General features: G+C 36.1%; 1 non-coding gene across 1 annotated transcript; it reads left to right on the top strand.

Moving 5' to 3' along the window:
• Positions 1 to 9674: 9674 nt before the first annotated feature.
• Positions 9675 to 9732, top strand: LOC125688534 (U6atac minor spliceosomal RNA). The gene has a single exon (XR_007374792.1). It is a non-coding gene; the product is annotated as a U6atac minor spliceosomal RNA (small nuclear RNA).
• Positions 9733 to 12222: the final 2490 nt, after the last annotated feature.

Below are 12222 nucleotides of genomic sequence, written 5' to 3'. Positions count from 1 at the left end.
CTGTACTGTGTGGATAACAGAGCACTGGCACAGGCTGCACAGAGGCTGTGGAGTCTCCTCCTTGGAGATCTTTGACAGCTACCTGAATGTGGGCCTGAGCACGCTGCTCTAGTAGCCCTGCTTGAGAAGGGGATGGACCAGACAGTCCCAGAGGTCCCTTCAACTTCAGACATTCTGTGATTCTCTGATTCTGTGATTTCATACTAAAACAGCATGCCAGACTTTAACATTCCATTGGGACATCATCATCTAGAGAGGTAAGCATAATGGATGAGCCATTGATATCTGCAGCATCTACAGTTAATCATAAAAGTTTCTTACTGAATATTAGAATTTAGTGATGACTCCAGCACTAGCAAAATTCAGATTGTAGTACTTTATTGTATCTACATGGGTCACTCTGAAAGTAATGACTCCTATATATTTCTGTGGAAACTACAACAAATACAAAGAGCACAATAAGGCTATTTGATAGAGCAAATTCTCAGATACAGAACATTATTTTTCAACATAGTCAACACCACCATACATCTGGACTATATGATTGATGTGGTAGGACAACCCAGCCAAGACTGACAATGTGCTTCATGGACTTCAAACTGGCATGAGGCCCAGCATTATCATGTTGCAAGGGAAAGGTTGTCTTCTTCTCTAGACTGACTCTTGAAGGTCAAGCCTTCAGCTTAGCATCATGGTGTAGTGATCAGAGCTGATGGTTTGTCCAGGTTGCAGGAAGTCCAGAATGTTCACCCCTTCATATACCAAAAACATTACTTTACCTGATGAAGGCTATGTCTTGAACTTTTTCTTCTTCAAAAGTGCTCCTGGTATAGTAATATTTAGTTTGCAGAATGCAAACGCAACAATGTGAACTTTAGTATCCTTTGTAAAAGAAGAAAAATAGAAAACAGATGTATAAGATACCAAGAAGATTTTCATCTTCATGGAGGAAGGAATGCAGAAAGCACAGCAGTGAATCCACACAGGACTTGTAGAAATTCTCATTTGGAATAAAATATGATGGGATAACTTGCTGAAAAAGTTCCCCTGAATTTCTCCGTTCCTTTGCCAACTACTGTCTCTGGTCATTCCTTTACTATTTCATGAGTAAAACTGACTTTTGACGCTAATGAGCATAAAAGAGGAGAATATGTTAGCACCATGTGATTATCTAGGTCTTTATGGACCGTGACAAGATCCACTACATACCATCAGCAACAAAGAACTACAGTCTGAAAACAGATCTGCTGTCTGAAATTGATCTCTTCTTTTATCACTAGTGCTCATTTCATGTGAGATGTACAGATAATCCATTTTTATCATTTAGTGCATCAGAAGTTCTTATATTGCTTTCATATTGCCTGTTCATGCCAATAAAATGTCAGCTTAGGCAACTTGAGTTCAATTTTCAAGGACTTTTGAGTGTTCCTAATTTGCACTGATTCCAGCTGGAGTTCAAGGTGTTCACCACTCCTCCTGCAGCTCCACCAGTGCTGGCAGCAATGGGAGTCCTAATGTAGACAAAATGTTTGTCTTTTTATCACCAGTGTTTGCTGTATAGCAATAAATCTGTTCAGTGAAGCAGAGCAGCTGCTAAAAGGCTTTGTACGCTTGAGCTGAAGTCACCACTAGCAGGAGTGGAGCTGAGCTAGTGTTAGTGTAATGGTGGGAAACTCTACTAAAAGGCTTGTTGTGGGCACATGTCTCTGCACTGCATCTCTGTTCAATAGATCATTCATGAGCACGCACCCCCACCTCTGTAGGCAAGGAGAGCCGGGTCACAAGCAGGAAGGGATGGAGACAAGGCTGAGTTTCTTGCTTGCCGCTCAGGCTCTGAGCTGCCTTATTGTTGTCATGACTACGGGCTCCACATGCCTCCAGCCCCTGCTTTATGAACAGAATGATGCAGTGTCTAGCCTTACAGCTGAATATATAAACCAAATTAGTCTACCATGCCCCTACCTGTTTTGTGGCTCACAATGAAAGAAGCAATATATCATGCAATCAGTCTTGTAGCAGTTATACTCTATAAGCACTAAGTCACTACACCCAGACTTTTTATTTGCTCTTTAGAGCCCCTTCTCTGAGTCATAAACAGCAGATTTCATTAATGCTAATTCTGAAGAGTCCTTTGTGACTTCTCAGAATTTCTGTAACATATAAGTTTAGAAGTGCATTTAAGATTCCTTCTTGCGTACCATCTTTGCATAATCCCACTGAAGAAGAAGTAGAAAGACATGATAAATGTCTTTTCCAGATCTGCAGTGCCCGGGTATTATTAGAATCAAACTATTCCTAATATAACTAAAGAAGAGTTATACAGTCCTACAGGGAACTGCCAACTTTTCCTGAATAGAGTAAGAGCCTTATAGTCCCAATTCTACCACCATATTAAATAAGCTTTTAATAGCAGGGAGGTAAATCTCTGAAGAAAGACATGTCTTGTGATTCTGCTGTTGTCAATTTCATTTGGAAGCAGGAAAAGAACATCTGTCAATGTCATTTGGAAGCTTAAAAGTGTGGTCTCAGTCAAAAGATAAATGTATAAGAGGAGGAAAATATGTATCAGAAAAAAAAAGTGTGAATCTCAGTAAATAATGATGTAACCTGCATGCCAAGAGTTTGGATAAGAACATGATAACAGGAAAAATAACTAATACGAGGGGTGGGGAAAGTGTAAATTAGTTTCAGTTCTCACCTCCATACACATTTTTCACTTTTTCACAGATTATAAATTTCAATAGTTGTAATTTCCTATAGAGTTATTCAGACTATATTTGTCAGTAAGTAGAGGTGGGTGGTCACACAGTCCATCATTTTGCATTCTGTCTCTGTGTTTAGGAAGATGGGGCTTATCCTCACTTACCTCCAAAATCCACTCAAGTATTGGTAGTGTAGGCTGCAAATGATATTTACAGCCAAGGAAGCATGAGGGGATTTCAGTCCAGATAGGGAGCAAAGGAAGGTTCTATGTTCTTGCAGATCAGAAGTATTTCTTAAAAAATAAATACAGTTTTATTATCTGTCAAATAAGGAACAATGTAACAAAACGTAAATTGAACGTAGTTCCCTGGACTATATTTGCCTTGGCTACAGTAAATTGAATTTTTTAAGTCATCCGTGTGTTACCAGTATTTCATGCTACGCAGTTCCATACTGATATTTTCTATTTCTTTCTGCTGTGGAATTGAAAATAAAGTGTGTTCAAAATAACATATCTGCGTGTTATGGGACAGAACTAAGTCTCATCAAGGCTGCTACATCCCTCGTTTGAAAAGCTTTAATGACTTGGTTATTTCAGAAAATATCAAGGAAAAAAAAAAACAACTAACATCCATTTTATTTTTATGTAATTACATAACTTTCTATTTCAAGAAAGTTAAATTTTTGCATTCTGCTCTTCTACCACCTAACTACAAGATGATATGTGGGAAAAAACTGATTTGGGTTTCAGTTTATTTTTTGAGAAGTTTAGTTACCAGAATTGTTTAAAAGAGAAGAGTCATCACTCAAGGAAACACATCTGATTTAGTCTCTTTATGGCTATATACAGCTGCAGAAAACTTGGGGTTTTTTTTGTTTGTTTGTTTTGTTTTAAAGCTGCCTACAGCACTGAAAGAAATTACAAACACAGTGGAAAAATATCTGTTATTACCATGAGTAGGTATGACAATGTATATATGTATATTGTCTATGGAATATAAATACTGATACTTTTTTGCAGCAATAAATTGAAATAAAGTTAATTTTATTTCTGTATTTGCTGAGTACCCAACTTCACATTTGCTTAGAGAGACAAATTCAGCTCATACATTCATTCCAGTGTTATGTGTGTCATCCAGGTGGGAACAATCTAGTACTTTCCACACAGAAAATATGAAAGAAGAAAACAAGAAATGCTGTGTAAATTTTAATCAGTCCATACTTTTTTTTATTATTCTTATTTAATTAACACATTTTAATATTTTTTATCTAAAATGTATGTATTCGGAAAAATGCTTAGTAAATACTGAGAAACTCAAAATATTGGACAAAGGGTTTCATAAATGTCATTAAAAACAGCCAAATGTGCAAATTCCAGTCTTTAAGGCATATGAATCCTGATATTTTAGCCTCAGAGAAGGAAGTGTTTTAGACTCTCAAAAAATTAGCGCGCTTCCTGTTGAAGCTTCTCTTCTTTCCTATAAATTTGATATATATTTTTTTAAGATCTACAGGTGAAGTGATAGTATGAAATTTAATAACTTGCATTTAACTACTAAATTTAATATAAACTGTGGACTATAAAACTAAGGAACCAGTGGGGAAAATAGGTTATACAACTACTAAAAGTTAGGGTTGCATGGTACAGACTACAGTGCATGTGTTCTATGGAATAATGTAATGTGAAAGCTGGATGTTTATTAAGATGCTGACAGATTTAGTCTTAATCCTAAAAATGAATAAACCAAGTCCTTTGAAACTCTTTATGTTACCAGTATTTTCAGAATTTTTACATGCAGCGTATTGCATTTTCTTTCTTTTATTAAAGTAAATGGAATACCACATACAGATATAGGCATTTCCTAGAGAGACTAGATATATAACTGCAAGAAAGTTTCCTTGTCTGTAAGTTTTAAGACTGATTGAGACCTTTAGGTCATGTATTCCAGGCTCCTATGCTTGAAACCTATTAACTTTCACCCATGTTGCTTACAATAAATACGACAAATAGAGTTATACAAAAACATTTCTACTTTTGTGAACTGAAACCATTCTGCTCTCCCTGTGGTGAAAAGGAAGGATCCAGGTTCCACCAGAGCCTGAGGCTTCTGAACAGCAAGGAGCTCATAAAGTAAGAGTTGTTTAGATGATCTGAGCAGGGTGATTCATATCCTGTACCACAAAGGAAAAAAAATCAAAGTAAATAAACAACCTTTCTTCCATAATAACAAACACAAGACAGTAAGCAGTGATAACAAAAAAACAACAGGTCAATCTAGTCTGTAAAACAGCTAGTAATTTTGGTTCAAGACTCAACACGGGTCTGGGTTTGAGCTCTGGCATATGGATAACAACACTGTCCAGCAAACTAAAAGAGTTCTTCACACCTTCTCTGAATTTTAATTTGACCTATCTTGAATGAACTGTTTACTGCAGCTACAAACTTAGGTTAAGTCTGGCAAAGAAAGTAAAAAATAATACAAGTGGCTTGTAAGAGGAGATAAAAATGATGAATTCCCTCTTGCATATTACTGTCTAATGATTGCCATGTATTTTCTGAGGGCAATGCAAAAATGTATGTTCTCTTTCGACTTCTAGAAAAAAAAATGTTAAGAAGGTGAAAATTCTCTGAAATGCAGAAGTCCAAAAGGACCATTGTGGCCATCTCGCTCCCCTGTCTCCCTGACTTTTCCACTCATTGATTTTCTTCCTGACATTTTACTTCCTGTCCATAAGAAAGAACTACAGCCTTATTCTAATGAGCCCAAGTGATCTTGTATCTGCTGCCTTTTTGTTGTAAGCTGTTTCCATGTTTAGCTGCTGTTAGGAAAGCTCCTAGCTTTAAAGTTCCACTGAACTGAGTTCAGCCTCACTTACCAGTCCTTGTCACATTTTTCTTCTAATTCAGCATCAAAGCTCTCATCTGTATCACCTAAACATTAGGGGATCTCTTCTATGAACTGAAATGTTCACAGAAACTGAGCTTCTTTTAGTTTACATTATAGGCTTTAAATTCTCAAGATTCTCTTTAGGACTCTGAAATTTTTAATATATCTGCATTCTTCTGAAGTGTAGATAGTAGTGCTGATACACTAATATAGTATAGACAGCAGTGCTATACTAGAAGTAACAATGCTTGCCTGCTTCCACCTGACAATCTCTCTTATACATCCATGATTAACATGGTCCCTTTTGCCACCATTTTTCATTTATAATTCACTCATACTGAGAGACATTGCTTGCGTTGAACATTCTGTTCTTACGTGCTAAATTTCCCAGGGTTTTTTTGTGTCCTGTTATGTTCATCTGCACTCTTTGTTCCAAATCATCTTGTATTTGGATACTTAGAAAAGCTTCTTGGCATTTGAATTATATATGATTCTCTGTAATTTGCTTTACATAATTTTTCGTCCTACAAACTGTTTCGCACTTAGAAATTGCTATGAAAAATATGACTGTCTTCACCGTCTTCATGAAAATAAAATATTATTAATAATAACAATAAAAACATGCTGTATGGACTTTACACTGAAAGCTAATCCCTGCAAGACCTACTACTGATTTCACTCAATGAAATGTTTTTCTGATAACCAGAATTTGGATCCATTACTATGCCTAAAATCTAAATTCTAAAGTCAATATCTCAGCCAGAATTCTGCAAAGGCTCCTGTCTTCACAGATAACCCTGGGATTTAAGTGAGGATATTTACAGTCTGTATCTGAACACATATTACCACCCATAGCCTGGAGTGATTTATAATTTCTGGTTCTGAATCATATTAGTGAAAATCCAGAATAGCTTCACAGGCATCAGTGACAAGTATGAGAGCAGAATTTGGCACCAAGTAAGTACACAGTCCTAATTGTAACAATAAAACATTGGGTGGAGTCTAGTGTACCTAATTTAGATGCCTAAACTTAGGTGCTGCCTCACTGAAAAACTGTCTACGATGGATGATTCTGCATTTGTGACCTATATTTCTAAAAATACACAGGGGGAAATGCAGGCAAACTTAATTAGGCCTGTCCAGATTAAGATCTCTGATGTTTTAAGGAGACCGCAAATGTAATATATTTTAGCCCTGAAAACACATTTAACTCAAAACCAAGAGAATGAGCTACATCGTTTCATAAATAACTCAAACCCCTAGAGATACAAATTATGTTATTGCCATAAGCATACTATCATCTAAGCCAATTTTAGCCACCTTCTTGTAAGCTTTAAAGGAACAAGTGTTTTCACCTAGTAATTACATTCTGCAGAGCTGTAACTTGCTATCCAATACTAACTTGCACCTACCTACATTTGGTACAACAATCAGCATAAACTGCTCACTGCTGGGATTCAAATTCTTAACACCTTTAAAACAGACTATAGATAAACCAGATATTATAGCTAAAACCTGTGGGGAGATAAGTAATAAAAGACTGTTGGGTTATGCACTTTAATCTGCATCAAGTGGATAAGCACACAGAAATTTAATGCAACAATTCCGTGATCTGTACTCAAAAAATTGTGTTGGGTTTACTGTCCACAGACTCATACTTTCTCCAGTATAATCTAGTCTTTATGTATTATAGTACTCAGTAGAGACAGTACAGAACTATGAAAATTAATAATCAAGTCTTGAGATTAAAAAGTAGAAAGGGAACTGTAATGAGTAAAAAGAAAGATAAAGCTATCAAGTTTATTCAGGATCCCAATGCCATATCAGTATCTGAATTTCACACTAAAGACTCCTAACTCAAATATTCTGAATACACACCCATGGTTCCTGAAAATCCTCATAATTTTTGATGGGTTATTTTTCAAAATCTCCATTTGACTTTGCTATTATAAGATCATTGTGTTAGTAAAGAAAATGATTGTAAAATTATGCTAAAAGTCATCTCATATGCTGCCCATGTTGTTTGGTTTTGCTTATTCTAGCAATGTTTATATGTACATCTAATCTCTTCAAAAAGGGAATGAGAAGATTTGATGAGCATGCCTTGAACCCAACGTCTCTTGGTACAATGAAATACGTTACCTAGGCTTCCTGGGAATACACCACCAGGAACAGATGAAGATAATGTGGTTGTGTATTATGTGATAATGATTATTCTGACTAAAGTATTCACCCCAAGGTATGTTTTAGCATCTGTTGTTTATTTTGGCAGGACTCTGCATTTATATTTTTAAGATATTTAAGTGGGTGAACATATTTTCCCTTAATGACTATCAAAATGGAAAAATTGACAAGAGTCACATGGGATTATATACAAGAGATGGCAAGGAACATGAATCCAGATAAAAATGTACTTTAGTTCTAACACTCTTGATTGCCATAAGAATTTAGGGTGCAAATTTGAGAAAGATGCTAGTATTGACTTTGCAAATCAATGAAGCCACTTTAAGAGGAAGTGTTGTGTTCTTGATTATTTTTTATGATCTTGGCAAGAAATTATGTACTATATAAAGTTAATGACATAGTAAAAGTTTCTGGCCTGTGTTATACAAAAATCAGACGAAGTGACATAATGGCTCTTTTTTATCTGTAAGTGCAGGATGTTTGAATCACGTATAAGTTTACCTATTATATTAAAAGTAAATACAGAAATGGTGGGTTGAAAAAGCAGTGCTGACAGTGAGTGTGTTCATCTTGCTCTTCGGCTTACTCCAAATGTAAACTCTGTATTACACAAGTATCACGCATTCATCTAATTCTGCTTTTAAAATGTCAGTATCCTCAAAAGTGTCCACTCCCTATGTGGGAAGAACTTGAGTTTTCTCTGTCAGTTCAGTCAATCCTTTTACAGAACTTACTAAAGTTCTTCAAAGTAAAAATTGGAAAAAATTGCAGTCATGCTGCCTCTACTGCTTGGAATGTTTTTATTGCTTTATTTTCTTGATAGTTCTATCATTGCCAATGGACATATATACCAAAATATTGTTCAAAATAATAAACACATAAGAGAAATTGAAGTAAAGACTAACCATAATGTAACTAAGTTTGACAGAGTGTTCATATCTTTCATCACACTTATAAGAGTTGATCCAACCTTAGAAATGAGATATAGATAAAACTTTCTGAGCAGATGACTTCATCTCTTTTTAAGAATTTCCAGTGATGAAGATTTCACAGCCCCTTCAGACAACATACTCCCATATTACAAGATAATATACCCCAACCCAATCTGTCTATCCATCTGCATCTGTTGCTCAACATGAGCTCATTATAAGCTTCATCCCAAAAGCTACCCACCTCCAGGTGTGATCACCCCTTGTTGAGCGTGCAGTCTGAATGTTTTAGCCTATATTTTTTAAATAAAATTGAGAGAATTTCACACCAATCAAAAATAAAGTCATGACACGAGCCAGTCAAGTTCCATCTGTATAATAAGAAATAATATAAAAAATGGCTGAAGACAGGGGGTACATCAGTACGTCAGGGAAGATACCATCACAGATAAATTGGAAGAATGCCTCTGACTTCAGTGATCAGTCGAGGAGCTGAACCTTTCTCCCTACAGAGCTGCCTACTGGGTAGATTCACACACTCAATTATGCCGAGTGCTTTCTTTGGAAACTTAGAAATCTCTATAGAGTTGATTTATAAGTCAGCATGCTGGTGGTCAGGCTGTATTACAGTTCATTCATTGCACAAGCTTTGCTGACAGTAAATTTATCACCAGCAATCCAAAGAATTTGTGCATCCTTTGCTTCAATAAACTGTACCATCTCCTAAGTTAGCCATGTGAGTTCTGACTCAATGCTGCTAGATGAAGAATGAGGGGCTCATGAGTAGCTCACCGAATGCCACTAGACAAATGGGGCAGTGTGCTAGTTATTAATCCGTAATCGTAACAGTTCATATATTGAATATGACTAGACTTACAGTACCAAATTGGGTATCACTCAGATGTTTTCTTACTATCTTATTAACAGAACTAGCAGCTGAGGATGTGCCTGAGTAAACTTCTGTCCTCATATGTTGTATGAAAGAAGAAAAGGTTAGCACTTCCCTTGATGAGGATGGAAGATGCCTTAGTTGCCTGCGCAACTGGGTTGAGAATACGGTTGTAAAAGTACATCTCATAGATGCTCACATACCCAAGAGTCATGTCACTGAAGAACATAAAAACAACCAGCAGGTGTATTGGGCTGCTAGAATTGAAGTGGTTTAGGTAGATCTGGACTAGCAACATAACGGTGAATTATTTTTAGATCGGTGGGCCCATGACACCTCAGACTACCACAGAAAGAAGCAAAATATAGATGAGCTTGGGATCAAGGGGTGGATTCTACCATGGACACTATTGCACAGGTTATTCATGAATTAAGCAAGTCATATAGATAAAGTTTCTTTCTAATCTAACAAAAATGGCCTGATTGATGTTGCTCCCCTTTGAATCTGTAATCATCTCTTTCATTCTACTTTGTGTTTAACTGTCTGCCATGCTCATTTTCATTCTTGTTCTACAGTTTCTTTTTCTGATTCATGGGAAAACATATATTTTTTCCTGATAGATGTACTTTTAATTTCCTTTTTTTCTAATGCTTCAGCTACTAGAAGACTACAAGAAAAAAAAAGAAATATACAGTGGTACTTATCTGTAGAATGACAATGACTTGCACTTAGCATCTCTCCAACTCCATTTGCACAGTAGTTGCTCATTTTTCTTGACACTTGTTCACAAGCCTTTCACTTCTCCTCTTTCCTTCAACTATGTTCAAAGTAACTGTAGGCATGGTCGTTTGAATGTCGACAGCTGGTCTCTACAGTTAAGAGAGAAAGCTGAGAAGGATGTTTTCAGGATCCTTGACAATAGTGTGTATGTATGAAGGGCAAGAGCAATAAACTTCAAAGTGTTCTGGGTAGTGAAGACTATCTGGGGAACTGAAGAAAACTAAGAGCTGTGAGGATGCTTGCAGCTGGCTGGAAAGATTTCCTTAACAGAAATACTAAAATTGCTTATGACCCCTAAGTTCCCCAAATCCAACTGTGGGATCACTGCTTACAGTTTATGTAGGCTGAACCAATCACAGTGGGGAAAAAAAAGGACACTTTGAGAAAGCTTAGTGCAAGAAGAATTACATGAGACTGAAGCCCAGTTGAAAGAGATCCTATTTACTGTGTTGCTTCTACCATTGTTCTTATTCAGCATATTTTGTCACATTATAAACTATGCATGAATGAAAACTGTTCAGTGATGCCTGGAAAATTCTCAAGCATCCTAACATGTAGACCACTAAACACCTGACTCCTAGTATTTGCTGACACATTGAGTTTTAATACCTTGGGGCATTTTGACTGTGTTTACTGATAGGTAAACAGTACAAGCACTTTCTGCAGACCTAAATACACAGAAGCAAATGTTTTTTAAACAGAATATCTTTTTTCTTCCACCTCCATCTTGCCTTTTCAGGCTTAGCTTTGATTATGAGATTATTTTTCAGGAAAATGAAGATTGCTTAAGAGGATATGAGAAAAGTAAGTGGATATTTTAGCCAGCCTTATTTATATTTTGGAAAACATCGACGCTTTGTAATAACAACAGAACTTCTTAAAAACTGAAATATATTTTTAGAAACATTTTTCTGGATTGAATTTCTGTCCTGAAATCCTTTTAATATTATGCTTCAAAGTGATTAAGGATGACTAATCCTCTTACTATGTATATAGCATAAAAATGTAAAAATAATGAGGGTATAATGATCATTGATGAAAACAGAGCAATGATCTCTAAGAGATCATTACCATGATTTGTAATGTCACTGTAACAAACCACAGGTGGTGAGTTTGGTTAGATCTACGTATGTTCTTCTTACATAAGAAGGAGGTAACAAAAATCATTACTCTGTTAGCCCAGTTTAATACACCAATGGGAAAACAATAATAACAACAAAGAAACTACATGCAATATACAAGGAGGGTAATATGACCTAAATAAATACGGTAAAATCTAGTTCAGATAAATAAAAACAAAATTGACAAGGCTTAGCATGTCTAAGCATAGAAACTATATGTTTATGCCTCAAGGGAATTGTTTTCAAGTTAAAATTTCAAGTTCATGCCAAGACACAGGAGTAAATCTAGTATTCAAAGTCAGAAATTAATGAAGAAATTTCCCCTTCTTGCCAGAGAAATCCTCAAAGTCAACATATTTATGAAACAGATTTAATACTTACAGTTTTAACACAAGCTCAGTCTCTGTTTAGGATCAGGTTAAATGGCCATTGTATGAAAAGTTTAGACCTTGACAAATCTCTTTGAAAGCCTGGTCAGTGAGAGCTTCTTGCTTCTTAACACTGTTCGAAATCTTCTCTGCAGTTATGGTTAGGCAAATGCTAAGCTCTTTTGAAAACTGGCCTGTAGTGACTGAGAACTGCCTGAACTGAAATCATTCTAAGTGCTTGTTGACAGTATTCAGAACTTGGCAGCACATTTGGTGTTGGTTGAACTTCTAAAGGACTTAGAACGTGTGTGTACCCATTTTCATGCATGCAGGCAATATCTGAAACAACTGTGAACACCA

This window comes from Lagopus muta, chromosome 1 (genome assembly GCF_023343835.1).
Source record: "Lagopus muta isolate bLagMut1 chromosome 1, bLagMut1 primary, whole genome shotgun sequence".
Classification (NCBI taxonomy): domain Eukaryota; kingdom Metazoa; phylum Chordata; class Aves; order Galliformes; family Phasianidae; genus Lagopus; species Lagopus muta.
The sequence above is the reverse complement of the archived record's forward strand: the minus strand, read 5'-3'. Positions and strand labels throughout refer to the sequence as shown.